At 36.7% G+C, this 20,741-nt stretch overlaps 3 pseudogenes; all 3 read right to left on the reverse strand.

Moving 5' to 3' along the window:
* Positions 1-474: 474 nt before the first annotated feature.
* LOC105306910 lies at positions 475-1,685 on the reverse strand (annotated as a pseudogene).
* A 12,148-nt stretch (positions 1,686-13,833) lies between these two features.
* LOC111732504 lies at positions 13,834-13,949 on the reverse strand (annotated as a pseudogene).
* Positions 13,950-16,572: 2,623 nt separating this feature from the next.
* On the reverse strand, positions 16,573-16,691 carry LOC111732503 (annotated as a pseudogene).
* Positions 16,692-20,741: the final 4,050 nt, after the last annotated feature.

Below are 20,741 nucleotides of genomic sequence, written 5' to 3' on the forward strand. Positions count from 1 at the left end.
ATTAGGAAACCTATTAATGAACTTTTGCACAATAATAAAGAAAAAATATCTTATAACCATCATGATATATTAAAAGATATATCATGATGTGACGAAGAGCAAAGCTTCTTGATTCTGGTAGCCCTAGCCTAAAGTTCCATCTTTGTACCTTTTAGCTCTGCGACCTTGGGCACGTGGCTCGATCTAAATTTCATTTATTCATTAGTAAAATAGAGTTGTTATGAAGATTAAATGAGATAATTCAAGTAAATTTTTGGCTTGTTCATGTTTTTTCAACCTTTTGGCTTGTTCATGTTTTTTCAACCTTTTCTTTAAGTTTTACAAAGCTTAGTTGTGTCTCCTTGCTCACTGTGAGCTGAGTGTGCAAGGATCTTTCCTCATTTTTCTTAGGGGTGTCTCCCTCTTCTATCGATGCCTCATTTGCTCCATTCCTAATGCTAACTTAATCCTAGTACAGTGTCCTACAAATATTATCTATTTCACACATATCTGATGATGTAAAGTGAAAAGGAAATAGGGGAAGTGGTAGGCCAGTGATGCTGTTAAGACCAATGAGAAAGAAAGCCTGGGAGAGCAGATGGACTCTCTAGTTGGACTCTGATTCCCTGAGGGACAGGAACATCTAATGGAAAGGATACATTAAGCTACTGTTTGGCATGATTGCAACTGGTCTTCTGGAAGAAGACATTGGACATGTCCCACTTGTGATATTGAGTGCCACCACCTCACTGTGCAGGGCCACCAAGCCATTGTCAGCCTCACAGGAGTAGTTCCCAGAATACTCTGCAGTCAGAGAGAAGTCAAAGGACATTTCTCTAGAAGGCAGTGAGATGTTCCCTAGGGGGACATTTTCATGATAAAAGCATTATAGAATCAGGGGAGATGCTCTCTTGTCCTCACAGTGGAGCTCCACCATGTCTCCAATGAAGACTTGGACCCCAGAAGCCCTGATAGTGAGGAAGGATGTGACATTGGGACTGATAGAGGCAGTAGAATCCATCAAAGTGTCTCTTCTGCTGGTACAAACTTATAACCTGCCCTGTACTCACTCAGGGTCCTCACAGTGTCTCTACAGCCCCATGAATTCCTTCCCACTATCTCACCTCTCAATCTAATGCTGCAGATACAGTTCCAGCAGGGCTTTGACAATCTCTGGTGAGGAATTCTGGAGAATATGCCTCTGGCCATGTCACATAACCTGCCTTGTGTCATCCTCCTTTAGCTCCTCTGCCAATGTTGCCATTGCCACAGCCACCACCATCATTGTAAAAACAATCTTACCATGTTCTTAACCTCTTCATGGCTCTGTTCCTTGTCATCCTTGGAACATCCTCACTGCCACACAAGGGAACTGACGCTAGTCTGGGAATTGCTGGCTAATTAAGTGAGCACTACTTACTTTTCACAGTGATATTCACTGTCTTAGTCTGGATGAGGTCATGGCTATTATCAGCTGTACAGAAGTATCCCCTGGCATGGCTTTCCCTGATAACAAGGATCTCCAGCTCTGATCTCTGGGATCGCTAGCTTTTCCTCCCCAGACTCTCCTTTATGTCTTCTCTGTGCCAGGAGAATGTTTCCCCTGTGCCTTCAGCCATGGAGCAGACAAGGACCAGCATTTTTCCTTCAACTGCCTGAACCCCTGGGACTAAGTCTCTAGGAGCACTCCAGATAAAGAGATTCATATGTGAAAACAAAATGACAGGTGAGGATAGGATGTAGAGGCTGGTACCACCTGCTGATCATTATGGCAGGTGGAGTAGGTGGAATCAAATGTTTAAGCATAAGAATTTTTGGTGAGGACGAAGCATGCTGAAGGCCATTAGTCAGGACCACTTGCAACTAAACAGTCTAAAAATCTGAACTTCCACTTCCTCCACACTCATTAGCCCTCTCTAATGACCATAGCCCACAGTAATCTTGCTCCCTCCTGATTTCCTGATGAACTTCAGGCAGCAAAAGTGGTGGGAAGAACATGGGCTATGGAGTCCATACACAGCTCTGCCACTTATTCGTTGCATTGTCTTGGTAGGTCAATTAATCTCTCTGATCCTCAGCTTTCTTAAAGATAAAGTGTGGACAATCATATCAACTTCACAGAGTTCTGATAAGATAAAATGAGATACATGTATAAAACACCTAATACATTGCAGATGTTCAGCAATTGGTAGCTATTATTCCTACCACTCTCCACTGGCAGAGTTGAGATAGAAAGTGTAGCAAGGTAGTTAAAAGGGCATACACTGCCACCAGAATGCTTCGGTTCAAATTCCAGCTGTGCCACTTATGTGATGGGTTACCTTGGGCAGGTCACTTAACAGCTCTGTGCTTTTAGTTTCCTCATGTGCGAAATGGGGGTAATAATAGCACCTACTTTACAGATACTATTTACACTTCAGTAGTATTCACAGGGATGCTGGAACCACTGAATATAAAACTGTTCTGAGCAATGCTTTGTACTTGGTAGACTTTAAGTCTTCCCCTCTTCCGATATTTCTCAGAATCAGAGGGGTTCTTCTAGAACTGAATATAACAGCTTGGGTTTAAGCCTGACATTTAGAAGCCTTTAATAAGATCTGGGGATTCTTATTGTTGTTGCTATTATTATTATTATTAGTAGTAGTAGTAGAAGTAGAAGTAGTAGTAGTAGTAGTAGTAGTAGTAGTAGTACTTTATTTCTTTATTGTTCTACCTGGGTTCCTAGTTAGGGTTCACTCCTTGCAGACAGAGACCATGATTTATTATTTCTTGGTTTACTATCATACCTCAGTGCTATTTGCACAGTAACTACTCCAGAGAGAAATTAATATTGCTTTTCTGACAGGAAAAGCAAAACTATTGAGAAATGATGCCACTGTAGCAATTAATAGAGCAAAGCCTAGACTGGCCACTGTAGCCCCATATTCACAGGGATAAGAGAAGCACAACTGCAAAGAAAACCCAAGGTTTGGCCAGGAGCTACTGTTGTTCTCTGCCTGTCCCAGCCCTGGCAGCCCAGCCACTAATGCTCACTCTGCACATGTTTATAAGATTAATGATTCCACTTCAAGACACTGTCATTGTTATCATTGCCTCATACCAGTAACATTTTGGGTCTTCTTTCCACTAATGCTGAGATCCAAAACTGATGAGCTCCAGTCTGACTTCAGGGTTTAGCCGTCCCTGAAGAAAGAGTACTGAAGCTGGGTCCCTGACCTTTCTAAAGTGAGTCGGGTGTCACAAGACAGGATCACTGAGTTCCCCTTAGTGGGTTGCAAGAGTTTGGCTGTATTACCAGGTGCTGGAAACAGCTCTGGAGGAAAGAGACTACAAGTCAGTGAAATGTGGAGTTTCTGCTTTGTCTTCTCAGCCCCAGTGAGCATGACACATAGACCCAGACTCAAAGATGCACATTCATCCACAATTTCTCCCTCCCTGGAGGGTCTCTCCTGCCCTGTACCCTGCTCCTCACACACAGGCCCTACTTTTTGCCAGTATTCTCTACTTGAATAGTGAGACCCTCACCTTGCATAGTGAACCATACTGACCTTGTTTATTCTGTCACATCTATAAATAACAACATTCTACCTGCCACTGTCACTGGGTCTTGTATTTGAAATGATATAGCTTGAGGTGCTATACTAAGTGGATATTTGAGATCCACCCTTGTAGTAAATGAGTTTCTGTATTTTATTATTTTCTTCCCCAGAGCACCTCACCACTATCTAGTCTCTTTCATAGGCATAATGTGGCATCTGGATGCTCAGCCAGTTTGCAAAAGATGCAAAAATATTTATGGCATCAGTGCTGTCCACTCTGTTCCAGTACTTTACCTTTCGTTCATAGGAGAGAGATAGTGCATACACATACACAAGAAGCTGGGCAGTATGGAAATTGAAACAATCATCAAAGACCTACCAAAAAGTAAAAGTCCAGTAACCAGATGGCTTCACCAGCGAATTCTACCAAACATTCAAAGAAGATTTAATAACTAAACTCTTCAAACTCTTCCAAAAAAATTGAAGAGGAGGCAATACTTCTCAACTCCTTTTCTGAGGCCAATATTACTCAGATACCTAAACCTGGTAAAGATAACACACAAAAAGAAAACTACAGACCAATATCTCTCATGAACACAGATGCGAAAATCCTAAATAAGATACTAGTGAACCAAATAAAGCAACATATTAAAAAGATTATATACCATGATCAAGTGGGCTTCATCCCAGGGGCACAGGGATGGTTCGACATATGCAAATCGATTAATGTGATACACCACATAAACAAATTAAAAAATAAAAATCACATGATCACATCAATAGCTACAGAAAAAGCCTTTGACAAGATACAGCACCCATTTATGATCAAAACACTTAACAAAATTGGTATAGAAAGAAAATACCTTAACATAATAAAGGCTATCTATGATAAACCCTCAGCCAACATTATACTTAATGGTGAAAAACTAAAAACCTTTCCTCTAAGATCAGGAACAGGAGAAGGCTGTCCACTATCACCACTCTTATTCAATATAACATTGGAGGTTTAGCAAGTGCAATCAGGCAAGAGAAAGATATAAAAAGCATTCAAATAGGAAATGAAGAAGTCAAACTGTCACTATTTGCAGATGACATGATTCTCTATATAGAAAACCCTAAAGACTCCACAAGAACACTACTAGAAACTAAGCAAATACAGTAAAGTCTCTGGATACAAAATCAACATTTAAAAATCCATAGCATTCCTATACTCTAATAATGAAGTGTCAGAAAAAGAAGTGGAAAAAATAATTCCTTTTGCAATTGCAACAAAAAGAATAAAATACCTAGGAATAAATCTAAGGAAACATGTGAAGGACCTATATAATGAAAACTATAAGACTCTATTAAAAGAAATTGAAGAAAATATAGAAAAATGGAAAGATATTCCATGTTCTTGGATTGGAAGAATCAACATAGTTAAAATGACCTTATTACCTAAACATCATACAGATTTAATGCAATCCCCCATCAAAGTCCCATCAGCACTTTAAAAAGAAATAGAACAAAAAATCATCAGATTTGTATGGAAGCACCAAGGACCCCAAATCACCAAAGCCATTCTGAGAAAAAATAAAACGAGGCTGAAGGAATCACTCTGCCCAACTTCAAACTATACTACAAAGTGACAATACTCAAAACGGCACGGTACTGGCAGAAAGACAGACACACAGACCAGTGGTATAGAATCAAGAGTCCAGAAGTAAATCCCTGCTTACATAGGCAAATAATTTTCAACCAAGGAGCCAAAAATGTACAGTGGATAAAGGAAAATCTCTTCAATATGGTGCTGGGAAAACTGGAAAGTCACTTGCAAAAGAATGAGACTGTTGTCTATTACCACACTCCAAAATTAACTCAAAATAGATTAAGGACCTGAATATAAGACCTGAAACAATAACATGCATAGAAGAAAACATAGGAACTAAACTCAGGGACCTTGGTCTTAAAGAGGATTTTATGAATTTGACCTCAAAGTCAAGGGAATGAAAGGAAAAATAAATGAATGGGACTACATCAAACTAAAAAGCTCTGTACAGCCAAAGAAATCATTGACAAGGTAAAGAGACAACCATCCGAATGGGAAAATACATTTGCATGCAATGCCTCTGATAAGGGTCTAATATCCAAATATATAAAGAACTCATACAACTCCATAACAACAAAAAAACCAAACAATCCAATTAAAAAATGGGCAGAAGACCTGAATAGGCACTTCTCCCAAGAAGACATATAAATGGCCAACAAACATGAAAAGATGCTCAACATCACTAGCTATTAGGAAATGTAAATCAAAACCACAATGAGATACCAACTCACTCCTGTTAGAATAGCTTTTATCAACAGGACAATAATAATAAGTGTTAGAGAGTATGCAGAGAAAAAAGAACCCTCATACACTGCTGGTGGGACTGTAAATTGGTACAGCCACTATGGAAAACAGTATAGAGCTTCCTCAAAACACTAAGAATTGATCTACCATATGATCCAGCAAATCCCTCTACTGGGTATTTATTCCAAAGTCTTGGAAACTCATATCCAAAAATATACATTCACACCGATGTTCATAGCAGCATTATCACTGTGGCCAGGACATGGAAGCAACCGAAATGTCTTATGATAGATGATTGGATGAAGAAGCTGTGGTACATATATACAATGAAATATTATTCTGCCGTGAGAAGAGATGAAACACTGCCAATTGCAACAACATGGATGGAACTTGAGATAATCATGCTAAGTGAAATAAGGTGGACAGAAAAAGTTGAAAACCACATGATATCACTAATATGTGGGATAAACCTAAAAGAAACAAACAATCAGGACAAACAGAGACTCGTGGACGTGGACAATAGACTAGTGGTTACCAGAGACTGGAGGGAGAGGGGGAAGGAGGGTGGTAGATAGGGTAAAAGGGGTCTAATATATGGTGACAGAAAGAAATGTAACTATGGGTGGTGAATACATAATGCAGTATATACATGCCTTACTGTTGAATTGCACACCTGAAACTTACTGGATTTCATTAACCAATGTCACCAAAACAATAAAAAAAAATTTAAACTGATGTTCATGACCAACCTCTGCTACCAGGGAGGGAAAATGGGGACATGTCAGCAAGTTGCTGCTTCCTGGGAAACTACCTTCTAGTGTTTTTTTGTGTTGTTGTTGTTGTTGTTGTTGTTGTTGAAGAAAAAACAAAACAAAACAAAACAAAACTACCATTTGTTATGGGAAATCTCCAGTGTAGTATTTCATCATGCCAATCTAAGCCCATGTCAATCCTGGCCCATGTAAAATCAAAGGTCAACTCAAACAATATAAAAATGTCTCTCTCCCAGGACTGGTAGGACTATGGGCAAATGTGGAAGTGAAAATTTCAGGAAGCTATGTATTCTGGTATTGAAAACAGAGTTACTGTAATTTTCAATGTTCTCTGCATTAATGTCTTGCTTACTCCATTGCAGGGCCTTATTTTAAGGTCTCTGGGGATTAAATATTGAAACTTATCCAGAACCAGTCTCAATTGTAGTGAGTTTAGAACCTTTAAAAGAGATTTTCAAAGTAAAGAGGTGGTGGACAGTGCTCAGAGGGCAGACTATAACCAAAGTGGGTGAGTCAATGTAAGCCCCAGGTATCTGAGTGGATCAAGCAGGGCCTCTCCCAGGGTAGATCTAACTGTTTTTTTGTGACTTGCAAAAACTCGAACTAATTAATTGATATGTTACTAAAAGTTGCAACACTCATAAAAGACAACGAATGTGTTCCAAGCACAACATTTTCCAATTATGAGAGAATTATCTGGATATTAGAGGAGGAAATAATCCTAAAACCGAAAATGTCCATATTTACCAGTTCAAGGTTTTTGTAAGAGCATCAAAATCCAAATATGAGATGGACTTCTGTTTTCAGAAAGATGTGGTAAATATACTTTTTTTCTATTCTTCCTACAAAGTACAATTCAAAACCCTGGACAGTATAGTATATGTAAAACAAATATAAGAAGACTTAACTTTGGAGTTAAGAAAGCAGACCAACTAGTGACTTCCATACCCAAAGAACAACATGGTGGTGAGTTCCCTGGATTTTTGTTGCCTCATATATCCTTAGAGTTGAAAAAGTCTGGTACCTCGTAACATCAATGGGTGCAGAGAAAAAGGCCTCAGCAAAAGCCTGGGCTCTCTAGCCAAAGGATGAGTAAAGGGGCAGCCTAGCAAGACGGAACACTTTAAAATCACTCTGCTCCAGCCAAACACCACAAGAAAAACTATAGCCCCATCCTGATCCAGGCCAGCAAAAATGAAGTAGAAAGTTTAGACTTCCACCCTCATGAGACAATATTGAGATGACCCTCACTCCTTATGAAGGGTGTTGTTAGAGAAGGCTAAGTAAGGAGCAAAGACTTTTTTCACTCTTGCTGGTAACAAGGATCCCCCGGCCCCCATGGTGTTAGTGGAGACCATGTGAGAGGCCTGGACTTCCACTCTGCCCTGCAGAATGAAGCACCCCTCCTCATCCTCTTTTTTTCCTCATTTACTGTATGTTAACTTAATTCAGTAACATATAAAATCTTTCTTTTATTGTGGTAAAATATGAATAACATAAACCGTTTCAACTATCTTTAAATGTTCAGTTCTTTGCATTAGTACATTCACATTGTTGAATACCCATCATGACCATCTATCCCTAGAATGCTTAACATCTTCCCAAACTGAAACTTTATATTTATTTTTAAAAAATTTCTATTTCCCCTCCCCCCATATTCTGGCAACCATAATTCTACTCTGTATCTATGATTTTAACTACTCTAGGTACCTCATATAAGCGGAATCATACATTTGTCTTTTTGTGTCTGGTTTATTTCACTTAGCATAATGTCTTCCAGATTTGTGCATGTTGCAGTAAGTGTCAGAATTTCCTTTTTAAGGCTGAATAGTATTCCATTGTGTGTGTATGATGTTATATATATATTCATTTATCCATTTTGTTCATTCATTCATCTATTAATGGACACTTGGGTTGTTTCTACATTTTGTTATTGATGAAAACTGACTGGAATTTAAGTGAACATAATTAGCTGGGAAGGTTTATGGGAGGAGCTGGGACTTATGGGAGGAATTCTCTCACACTACGTAATTGTGAGAACTCTGCGAGAAGAACTCTATGTTTACAATAAAGTTCTACGATCTAACTACTCTTCCCCTTAACTTTCTTCTCTCTTCTACAATCAATACCTGTCCATTTTGGCACACAGTATGTGCACATGGCTTGTCATGTCTGCCTGCACTGGGTTACAACTCTTTCTTTTCCCCAATAAATCCTTTTTGATGATGAAAACACCTAGTCAATATTATTTTTCAGCTGACACTACCATGAATAATGCTGCTATTCAAAATGGGGTATTGAACAACTTTGAGCCACTAAGAACAAAGAAGGTAACTTGGAAAATCACAATGGTTTCAGAAACAACCAAGAGCTTGAGCCAAGCTGAACAATAAGGATCACCACCTACAGGAGACCACTCTGTCAAGACAAGAAGTAGCTCCTTTATCTAAAGTATTTCTTCATTTTATCTAAACAAAGAAACAAAAGAACAAGTTAAACCTCCAGAAGCAGACCTTAAAGAAATGAAGATTAGTGGTTTTCCTAAAAAATTCAAAATAATGGTCAAAAAGATGCTCACCGAGGTCATGAATATAGTGCGTGATAGAGTGAGAATTTCAACAAAGAGAAAGAAAATATAAGAAATTAACAAGCAACAAAATCATAGCTGAAGATTACAGTAACTGAAAAATGCAACAGAGTGGTTCAACAGCTGATCATACAAGCAGAAGAAAAAAATCAACAAGCTTGAAGATAGGGCAGTAGTATTCATCTAATAGGAGGAGCAAAAAGGAAAAAAAATTAAATGTGTAAAAATAGCTTAAGGGACTTTTGAGACACTATTAAGAGAAAAAAACAATTTGTTATATACAAAGGAACCCCTATAAAACCATTAACAAAGTTTTCAGCCAGATCTTTGCAGGCCAGAAGGAAGTGGCATATTCAAAGTGATATATATATATATATATATATATATATATATATATATATATATACTCTGCCAACCTAGATTATTCTACTTGGAAAAATTGTCCTTCAAAAGTGAAGGAGAAGAGAGCCCAGAACCAACATATCTGGTGGCTGCCAGGGTCTCCCATGAGTGCCACAAACTTGGTAACAAATCCAAGAGTTTCTAAGATTTGAGAAGGTGAGGGTACCTTAGCGTTGTTTTTAGCTATGGAGAAGAGCGACATCTGGTGGCACTCACGAAGAAAAAAGCAAATACACTAAAGCAAATAAACTGTCTTCCTCACTTATCAAAAGGCACAATACAGTAAGATATTCATGCAATAGCAGCCAGATATACCTGCTAGGGTATTTTCTATCAGGGCTGTTAACAAATTTCTAAAATATAAAGTTTCTAAAACAGATTTTGGCAAATATATCTGAGCTGAGCCAGACAAAACCACCCCTAATGATGGCAGAGAGAAGCCGTGCTGGCCCTCTAAGAGCAAGGTAACAAGGATGAACTTTGAAACTGAAGGGATTCTAAGTGACTCAATTAGATTTTTAAGATTTCTTTTAAAATATTACAATAATTTGTCTGGGTAAAACATTGGTAAGGACAAAAACTAAAGAGTTAAGTATTCAGCATTTCCCTTATCCTTGCCTTTTGAGGAAAATTCTTTGTTTTCATGGCTCAATTGTGCTGATCAATATAATCTAATGAGAGTAACAGTGTGACACTTGCAGTGTATTTAAAGATGGCTTGAGGACACATAAAAGACTTTGCAGATACTTATGGTTAAATGTTTTCAATGTTTTGAGTAACAACAAAAACAGAAACACACAAAAAATACTTAATGTAAGTTTATGTTAATGAAAATTTGACAAACATTTTTAAAGGAGGATTTTTATAGCTTACTTAATTAAATTTTCTAAACATTTTCAACTGCATTTATAAATTTAATGCATTATACTTTATTTTATTTTCCAGTAAATTATCTAACAAATATCCTCGTGAACTTAATTACAAATAAAAAAATTGCATTTATAAATATGGTGATTATTATGTTCTCCTCAGTGATGTTTACAAAGAGTAAAATCCTTATAACTTTCAAGTTAAAACCACAATTCTATTGGACAAATTTCCTCTCAACCATATAATGGTTTGGTTTATTTAACTGGTCACCCAGGAGGTCAGGTCAAGAAAATAGATGGTTGTGCGATGATTCCTTTAAATAAATTGTTGAAATATATCCACGACATTATCATAATGAGCTGGTAGAATCTCACGCTGCCATCTTTAATGCTTGCCCTATTTTTACCCAAAGAAGATTCTTATCAGAGATTTGGAGATCTGACACACTTAATTATGATACTTGTTTTTCCAGGGTAAAAATAGCTCCCTATTTTAGCTCCCTAAGTGTTAAGTGCTTCTGGCAAGTTGGTTACTGATTGCATACCACCGGTCATTCTTATGAATACAGAGATAAAGTTTATGTTATCATTGAATTTCACTGTCCTATGGTTTCTGTTATTTATGATAGCAAATAGAAAAGTAATCTTTGTATATTTAGTGTCTTAAATATACAAAGATTATTTCTCAAATGGTAGAGAAATAGTAATATGTGGTTTCTTTATTATATTGATTTTTAAATTTCTTTATTTCTCAAATGGTAGAGAAATAGTAATATGTGTTTTCTTTATTATATTGATTTTTAAATTTCTCTCTTTATTGCACTAAAACCCCTTATCGGTTGAATCAATGTAATTTGGATTTGTTAAATGTTAAGAATTTGATTAATAGCTAGTTACAGAAACCTGAACGATAATGGCTTAAAAATATTAGAAATTTGTTTTTCTTTACCTAAAAGATGTTTATTCCTGCAAAGATCGAATCTTTGTAAAGATTCGATCTTTGCAAAATCTGGTTGGGTCCCGCAGGGTCCTTGCCATTTCAAGTTCCACTGTGTGATATTATCTTCCTTCTACTGAATTTGACATTTTTGTCCTTTTCAATGTTCTGGGCTTCTTCTAGCTTTTTTTGTTATCACCTTTAGCTCATGGCTTGCATCCTAATGGTTGCCTCAAAGTTGCAGTTATAGCATTTCCATTCGAGGTAGGAAGAATAAAGAACAGGAAGACCTTCATGTTGAGTCAGAGGTTTTCCAGAAGTACCACCCAACAACTTCTGCCTACATATCATTATTTGGAATGTAGTCAGATGGCCACTCCTATCTTCAAGGGAATGGGTGGACAATCTAAATAAAAACAGATTGAATGTTGGCAACTAGCAGTTTCTTCTACACTGTGCCAAGCACCTTGGCTTTCTGGTATGGGTAGACTGATATTGTATATAGAACAGATATTTTTTCTGAAGCATAGGGTCTAGATCATCAGCCCTCCAGGGTTACTTTACTCAAAACTGTGAAAAAAATAAGTTTAACCCTTTTTATAGTTTCCATGCCAATAGAAAATTCAAATCCATGCCCTATTAATGGGACAGTCTTGAGATTCACTGTCCCTGGATTCAAATTATATCTTGGCAAATTTCAAGCCTGACTTGAGCCTATGACCACCTCCCAATCATCACCAACCAGGCCTCTTGTTCATTAGATTAGATTCGACTAACTGCTTTCCAAATTCTCTTCATATTTTTAGGTGGCAGGAGCACAATTCTCAAAGATATTTACATAGCATATGGTTGTAATCAGCGTGTCTTACATGTCAGCTTCTGGATCTGAAGTCACAGCTTTTAGGGTCTTTCTTATAAAGAGAGGAGACTTGAAGGTACACAAAGGTAAAATACAGAGAAAAGCTCTAGAGGTGGGAGGAGGAGTGTTACTGCTAAGAGAAGTGAGGGGATAGGGATAATAGGTCTAGAGTGAGATAAGAAAACTGGAGATTTGTAGGGGGGAAAGAATGTGGGATGAGCAGATGCTATGATGAATAAACTTTGTCAAGCAAGATATCTAAAGAAGAATTTTGCCAAGTTTTACTATGTGCAATAGCCATCACATTACCCCACACTTGCCCCCATTCCACCTCCTTAAGAAACAGTCTATAAAGGTTTGTGTTACTGCTAAATACTTTGGGGGTTGTATTTCTGCAGTTTTTGAAAGTGCCACCTTTCAAAGAGAAAGCAGAGACCAAGTTTATTGGGATTCAGTAGTGGAATGACTTGTGATACCCAACATATATTCTAGGGAATTCAGTGAGAACACAATTGTGTGTGGTGAGTGCCATAAACCTCCAGATAAGTTGTAGGAAATAGAAGACTCATTTCTGCTTCATGGCCAGAGTTTTGGATAACAATAGGCTAACAGAAATTCTCCACTCTATTAAGGCATAGAAGTAGATTAGAGATGACTGTGTGGGGCTGTGAAGAACAAAGAGTTTATCGGTCAGTGAACATTTATTGAGCTTGTATGATATTTGAGGTATTATTCTATATACTGAGAACAACAGTGAACAAGATAGATGACGTTCCTTCCCATAAGGAGATTATATTTAATGAACCTGAGGTAGCCCCACTGAGCCTCCTGTAGAGATTGCATTTGAGACAAGGAAGCAAATTGCAAGGTTGGTTCGCCATCTGCAAATCAATTAATGTGATACACCACATAAACCAAATGAAGATAAAAATCATACGATCATATCAATAGACGCAGAAAAAGCATTTGACAAAATCCAGCGTTAATTTATAATAAAAACGTTCAGCAAAGTGGGACTAGAGGGAACATACTTCAACCTAATAAAGACCATATATGACCAATGCAGAGCTAACATCATACTCAATGGCGAAAAAGCTAAAAGCATTTCCTTAAGACCAGGAACAATTATTGAATTGTACACTTGAAACCTATATAATTTTATTAACCAATATCACCCTCCCCCCCCCACAAAGAAAAAGACCAGGAACAAGAACAAGATGAGAATGTCCACTTTTGCCACTTGTATTCAATCTCAAGAAAAAAGAACAAAGTTGGAGGTGCCATGCTACCAGATATTAAACAATACTACAAGGCTATAGTAATCAAAACAGCATGGTACTGGCATAAAAACAGACACATAGAACAATGAAACAAAATAGAGAGCCCAGAAATAAACTCACACCTTTATGGTCAACTAATCTATGACAATGGAGGCAAGAATATACAATTGGATAAAAACAGCTTATTCAATAATTCGTTTTTGAAAAACTGGACAGATCCATGCAAAAAAAATAATAGACCATTTTCTTTTTTTTAAAATTATTTATTATTATTTATGCCTACAGCACCTGGTCTTCCTAGGTGGTCTCCCATTTAAGTACTAACCAGGCCCAACCCTGCTAAGCTTCCAAGATCAGACATTGGGCTCGTTCAGGGTGGTATGGCCATAGACCATGGATCATGGCTCCACTGGGGCATAAACCCAGGACCTTCTGCATGTAAAGCAGACATGCTAATCGCTACACTATGGAATCACATCCTAGACCATTTTCTTACACAAGAATAAACTCAAAATGGATTAAAGACTTAAATATAAGACCCCAAACCATAAAACTCCTAGAAGGAAACATAGGCAATAAACTCTCTGATATTATTCCTAATATTTTTTCTGATATATCTTCAGGCATGGGAAACAAACAAACAAACAAACAAACAAACAAACAAAAACCAACGGGACTACATCAAACTAAAAAGGTTTTGCAAAGCAAACCATCAACAAAACAAAAAGACAACCTACGGGGTGAGAGAAGATATTTGCCAACAATACATCCAATAAGAGGTTAATAATACAAAATACATAAAAAACTCACACAACTTAACACCAAAAAAACACAATGTCATTCAAAAATCAGCAGAGGACCTGAATAGATATCTCTCCAAAGAGGACATACAGATGGCCAGTAGATATATGGAAAGGTGCTCAATGTCACTAATCATCAGAGAAATGCAAATTAAAACCACAATGAGGTATCACCTCACACCTCTCAGAATGGCTATCATCAATAAATCAGCAAACAAGTTGTTGGTGAGGTTATGGGGAAGGACAACCTGATTGCACTCTTGATGGGATTGCAAATCAGTGCAGTCACTGGAAAACAGTATGAAGGTTTCTCAAAAAATTATAAATAGAGTTGCCTTATGACCCAGCAATCTCACTTCTGGATATTTATCTGAAGAAATCCAAATCACTACTTCAAAGAGATATACTCACACTTATATTTATTGCAACGTCATTTACAATAGCTAAGATATAGAAGCAACCTAAGTGTCCACCAATAGACTATTGGATAAAGAAGAAGTGGTATATATATACAATGGAATATTACTCATCCATAATAATTAATGAAATCTTACCATTTGCAACAACATGGATAGATCTAGAGGGTATTATGCTAATTGAAGTAAGTCAGGCTAAGAAAGACAAATACCATATGATTTCATTTATGTGTGGAATCTAAAGAACGAAATAAATAAACAAACAAAACAGAAGCAGATTCATAGATACAGAGAACAAACTGATGGTTGCCAGATGAGAGGAAGATTGGGGAATGCAGTAAAAAAGGTGAAGCGATTAACAAATTGGCAATTACAAAATAGACGTGGGAATGTGAAGTACAGCATAAGGAATATAGTCAATAACAATGTAGTAACTATGTTTAGGGCCAGGTGGGTACTAGAGCAATTGTGGGATCTCTTTGTAAATTACATAAATGTCTGATCACTATTCTGTATACCTGAAACTAATATAAAATAATATTAAATGTCAACTGTAATTGAAAAAAAAATTGAAAAAGAAAAAAGAAAAGGGGGAAAAGAGGAAAGAGAAGGAATAGAGAACAGTTTGCCAGCATGGAACTTGAGTGACATTTGTGCTATTAGGGGCAGCAACAGAGCAGGAGATCTTTGTGGCCTCTGTGAATGTACAAGTCCACTGTCCTCTCTCTCAACCAAAGGTGGTTCCCAGATCATCTGAAGGAAAAGGGAAATAAAGCCCTCTCCCTTGGAAACAAAAGAACAAACAAACATGGAGGCACGACCTTGCCTGCAGGGCACATGACGTGATCCAGATGTCTGCATGGATAGAAAGTGACTGTTGAGGACCAGACGCCCCTAGCATATGTTCTGCACTTTCTCTGACACAAACCTGATCCTGAAATAATTTTCAGAGAAAAGTGAATGGAGGAAATATTGGGATGAATGAGAAAACTCTGATATAGTTGAAATTAACCTAATTGGCAAAATAAAAGTCTATTTATTTATTTGTCAGTAGGCAGAATGGAGACTAGAGATAGAAATTAAATTTAATGATAAAAAGTATAATAAAATTATCGTTGTTCTATAGTTTGTGACATGTCTATTTTTATTCAGAACATCTGGTTACACATAAATCTAATCGAATAGGAATCATCTACAAATCACTTTGGGTCAGTATATGGCATTAAAATTAGCATTTTGATTGACGTTAAAATATATTTTAGGAAATATCAATTATTAGGATCATTAGAAGGTTTTCCATGTGATTTTGGATTGAATCTGTATGGTAGTAAAATATATTATTTTTAACTTTTTATTATCTTTTTAAAATTATAGTTGACATACAATATTATATTAGTTTCAGGTATACAACATAGTTTGAGACATTATATAATTTACAAAGTGATCACCCTGATAAATCTAGTACCCATCTGACACCATACATACTTACTATGATATTATTGACTATATTCCCTATGCTGTACTTTACATCTCCCTGACTGTTTTTATAACTGGTAATTTGTACATCTTAATTCCTTCCCCTATTTCACTCATTCTTCCAACCTCCCTCCTATCTGGCGACTATCAAAATGTTCTCTGTATCTATGAAGAATAAACTCACTTTTATGTTTCTGAGAACTTAAGGGTCATTGCAGTTGTAAGAATGTATTTTTAAGCTTTCAGTGACATAGAGGTAAGTCTCACAATGAAGTGAGTATTACATATGTGGGGAGTTTTTTTTATTTATTTATTTTTTTTTACGCCGAAAGCACCCAGTCTTCCTAGGTGGTCTCCCATCCAAGTACTAACTAGGCCCGACCCTGCTTAGCTTCCAAGATCAGACAGGATCAGGCATGTTCAGGGTGGCATGGCCGTAGATTGTGGTGAGTTTTAGATATAGAGATACAATCTGGTGTGGTTATATGAAAGCCAATGATAACCTTATTTTAAGATTGATAGTTTGAGATTTGAGTATATATGAAACATTTGGCTTCAATTTAAGGCCATAATGATGAGTAAGTGCTAAGTTTTAGCTTCAACAGGGTTTACATTGAGAATAAGAGTCCAGATGAAGATGTTCACTTTATTGCCTTTTTGAAGATGTGTTGAGACAAAGAAAGTAAAAAGATGGAAAGTAATATAATGAAATATCCACCTTGAAAGGACAATTCAAGTTGCCTATTGTAGTTTCTGGCTTACAGAAGATCAGGAAGTGGGCTGATAAAAAGTAGAAATAAAAATAAGTTGTGAGACAGATAACCTCAACAAGAAAGTGTTAGAGGAGAGGAAAATGTTAGAAAGTTCAAGGAATGGAAGCTGTGTTTAGAGTTTGGATGATGGCATTTAAGCCTTTAGAAGAGAATCAATTCTGGGTAAAGACTAGGCCCAGGCCATGGAACTGGAAGAAATTGAAGATGAAAGTTGCAGAAGCTGAAAATTTTTAAAAATTGAAAAGAAAAAAGATGTCAGTAGTAGTAGGCTTAACCAGCTGGGGCAGATGGTGTGGGATTTAGTGGGGTGCAGGAGCCCAAAGCTGTGTAGAAGTAGACAGTTGTTTGGAGAATATTGATATCTCATACATATTAGAGTCTAGAAAGTACTCTGCAGGGTACTTGAATAAAGGGTGAGCTCCATGTCCTGATCATTTAGCATCAAAGTAAATGCCTTCTCTTATAGTCTACTTGAGTACTTTCAAAGTTGCAGTTCACAGGAATTCATCCTGGCCCACATCTGGGATGAGATGATATTTTGCCCTATTAACTATTTTTCTTTTTGTTATTTTATTGCCTTGCTCCCAGTAACCTAAAATAAGTGGAACTCTTACAGAACCTGTAAGCACCTTTTCTCTCTCCTGAATTTTTATGGATTGTGTATGTTAATTATTAAGCTGTGGATTTCATGAAAGTATGAAATCACCCGAGTTATTCACCATTATATTCCTGGTGCTCGGCATGCAATTAATTGTTGAATAAACGAATGAATGAGTGAATAATTGTATTGGCAACCAAAGAACATCACCAAGCCTTTAGACTTACCAGAAATGCCAGCTCTTGGCTCTGCTTCTTGTCCATTATGTCCACATTGTCTTGTGTGGGCTGAGAGATAGAGGCCATAGGGTCTCCAAGAGGAAAAATTGTCAGGAAATAAGTGTTCTGTCAGTCTAGGTTTTACATAATCAGAAGAAGACCCAAGAAACTAATAGGATAACAGGTTATTCAGGAGGTCCATGAGCATAATAATGTAATAGATTATTCAGCCAGGAAGACAAGACTTCTTGCAGTCACCCTTGCTGGTGAGGACAAGGTTCTTACTATGAACCTATCTTACACAGAATTAGCTTTGGAACTGAGTGGGACTGAGCCCATAGGAGAGAGTCATTACGGTGTGCTTCCTGGGAGGGAGAAGGTAAAGACTGACATTCTGAGATGGTTGCCAGAATGACTAGGGCTCTCTTGGGCTGATTTTCTATAAGCAATTGATCTAGAAAGCAGAATTCTGGTAGGTTTGGCTGTTCTTTCCTGTGTACGTCTGTAAACACCTATAAATAACAGCATTGATTCCTTTCTGTTTATTTATGTGCCTCTCTCTCTCTTTAGTGTCCAGGATGGAAGAGCTCAGAATTATATCATATGAGGAACAGACTTGGGATCAAGGGAGCATAAGCATGGTCTTTGGGCACTTAGCACAGATTTGTTCTGTAGAGTTCCTAAAGAGATAATATGACTTATGTATGGAAGCTACACAAAAATGTTTTATTTTTTCAACTCATCATGAGACAAATCTGAAGACAGATTAATTTGTCCCAGAGATACAAACTATCTATAACTGTAGGTGTTTAGTCACATGGCCCGTTAATAGTACTCTATTATTTATTTATGGTTGATTATCGATAATAATTTTTTGGGGTCATAGAGTCTTGAAATCACAAAAACATTCAAATCATTGTCAGGAAAAAGATGCTAAATACTTCTAAAAACATCAACTGCAACCCTGTTAGTCTGGGGGCTAACCAAATACCAAGCAGGGAGGGCCAACTTACTTCCTAATGCTAATTAGCTTTAATTAGTTCTTTGGCACCCAAAAGCTGGTTTCCTGGACACCCATAATGCTAAACCTAGGCCCTTTGAAAGACACTCATATCCATGTTTTAAAAGCCCTTATTCTGGTAATATAAGAATATACGATTCGATATAGGACCCAGAAGAAAGTAAGAGAAGCTGAGGAACAAGCCTTGGATTGGGAAGTGTCCCAGGGGTTACGGGGCATCACTGAACTATGCTGATTCATCACAGAGACATTATCCTAATGGCGTAATGAAAGTTCTGTAATGAGTCACATGCACAATTTACTCACGTGTGCTTCTTACTTAGTCTTGGGAATATTGGGAATATCCAGATATTGCTCTTGCTCATGGTGTCAGATAGTTCTTGTTTGAGTTCCTTTATTTGTTTTGTTTTTTTTTTTAACTCTCAAGTCTCTCTCTTCTTCCATCTTTGTTATTTCCAATTTCTGTCTTCACAACCACTAATTCTTTCCTCTATCTAGTCATCTCTATTTTCTAAGGTCATTATTTAATTCTTCATCTTTTTTATTGAGTTCTTCAGCTCCAGAAGTTCTTTTTTTTTTCTTTTTTTTTAGTTTAAATCTCTTTGGTAAAGTATTCCTGTTGTTCATTGATTTTGTTTCTGAATTAGTTAAACTGTCTGTATGAATTTTCTTGCATATCATTGAGATTTTTCAGAAATGCAGCCATGAATTCTCTGTCATTTTAATTATGTATTTCTATATCTTTAAGTTTATCTTCTGGAGATTTTTCACTTTTTTCCTGGGCTGCTTTATCATCTTGGTTGTTCATGGTGTTTAATGGATTATTTCTCCACCTACTCATTTATGAGAATGTACTCTGCTATTTTTATGGGTTTTTTTTAAAATTATAGTTGACATACAGTATTATATTCATTTCAGGTGTACAGTGATTAGACATTTATATAACTTATGAAGTGGTCATCTCAGTAAATCCAGTCCCATCTGACACCATACATAGTCATTACAATACTACTGACTCTATTCTCCCATGCTATACTCTACATCCCCATGACTATTTTGTAACTACCAATTTGTACCTCTTAATCCCTTCCCTCCTTCACACATCCTCCCATCCCCAAATCTGACACTCATCAAAATGCTCTATGTATCTATGAGATTGTTGCTGTTGCTGTTGTTTGTTTATCCTGTTCTCTAGAGTCTACATATGACATTTGTCTTTGTCTGACTTACTCCACTCAGCACAATATCTTCTAGGTCCATCCATGTTGTTACAGATGGGAAAATTTTATTTTATTTTTTTGTCAGTAATAATATACATATATAATATATATTATATATATAATACATATATAATTACATATATATATATGTTCTGACTTCTTCTGTATAGATTCATCTATTGATGAACACTCAGGTGGCATCCAAATCTTAGTTATTGTAAATAATGCTTCAATGAACATATGGATTCACATGTCCTTTCAAAGTAGTGTTTTGGGTTTTTTCAAATAAATACCCAGAAAGATGGGTCCTTCTTTGTCCCTTGTTATAGCCTTTGTTTTAAAATCTATTTTGTCTTGTATAAGTATTGTTACCCCATCTTTTTTGGTTTCTATTTTCATGAAACATTTTTTTCATTCCTTTACTTCCTCCTTTGCGTCTGTGTGTCTTTTGATCTGAAGTGAGTCTCTTGTAGGCAGCATATGTAAGGGTCTTGTTTTCTTCACCATTCGGTCACTCTTTCTTTTGATTAGAGCATTTAATCTATTTATATTTAAAGTAATTGTTACTAGATATGTAGTTACTGCTATCTTATTATTATATTTATATCTTTTATCTTTTTTCTTCTTCTTCTCAAAGAATTTCCTTTAACATTTCCTGTAAT

The sequence above is a fragment of the Pteropus vampyrus genome, unplaced genomic scaffold (assembly GCF_000151845.1).
Source record: "Pteropus vampyrus isolate Shadow unplaced genomic scaffold, Pvam_2.0 Scaffold463, whole genome shotgun sequence".
NCBI lineage: Eukaryota > Metazoa > Chordata > Mammalia > Chiroptera > Pteropodidae > Pteropus > Pteropus vampyrus.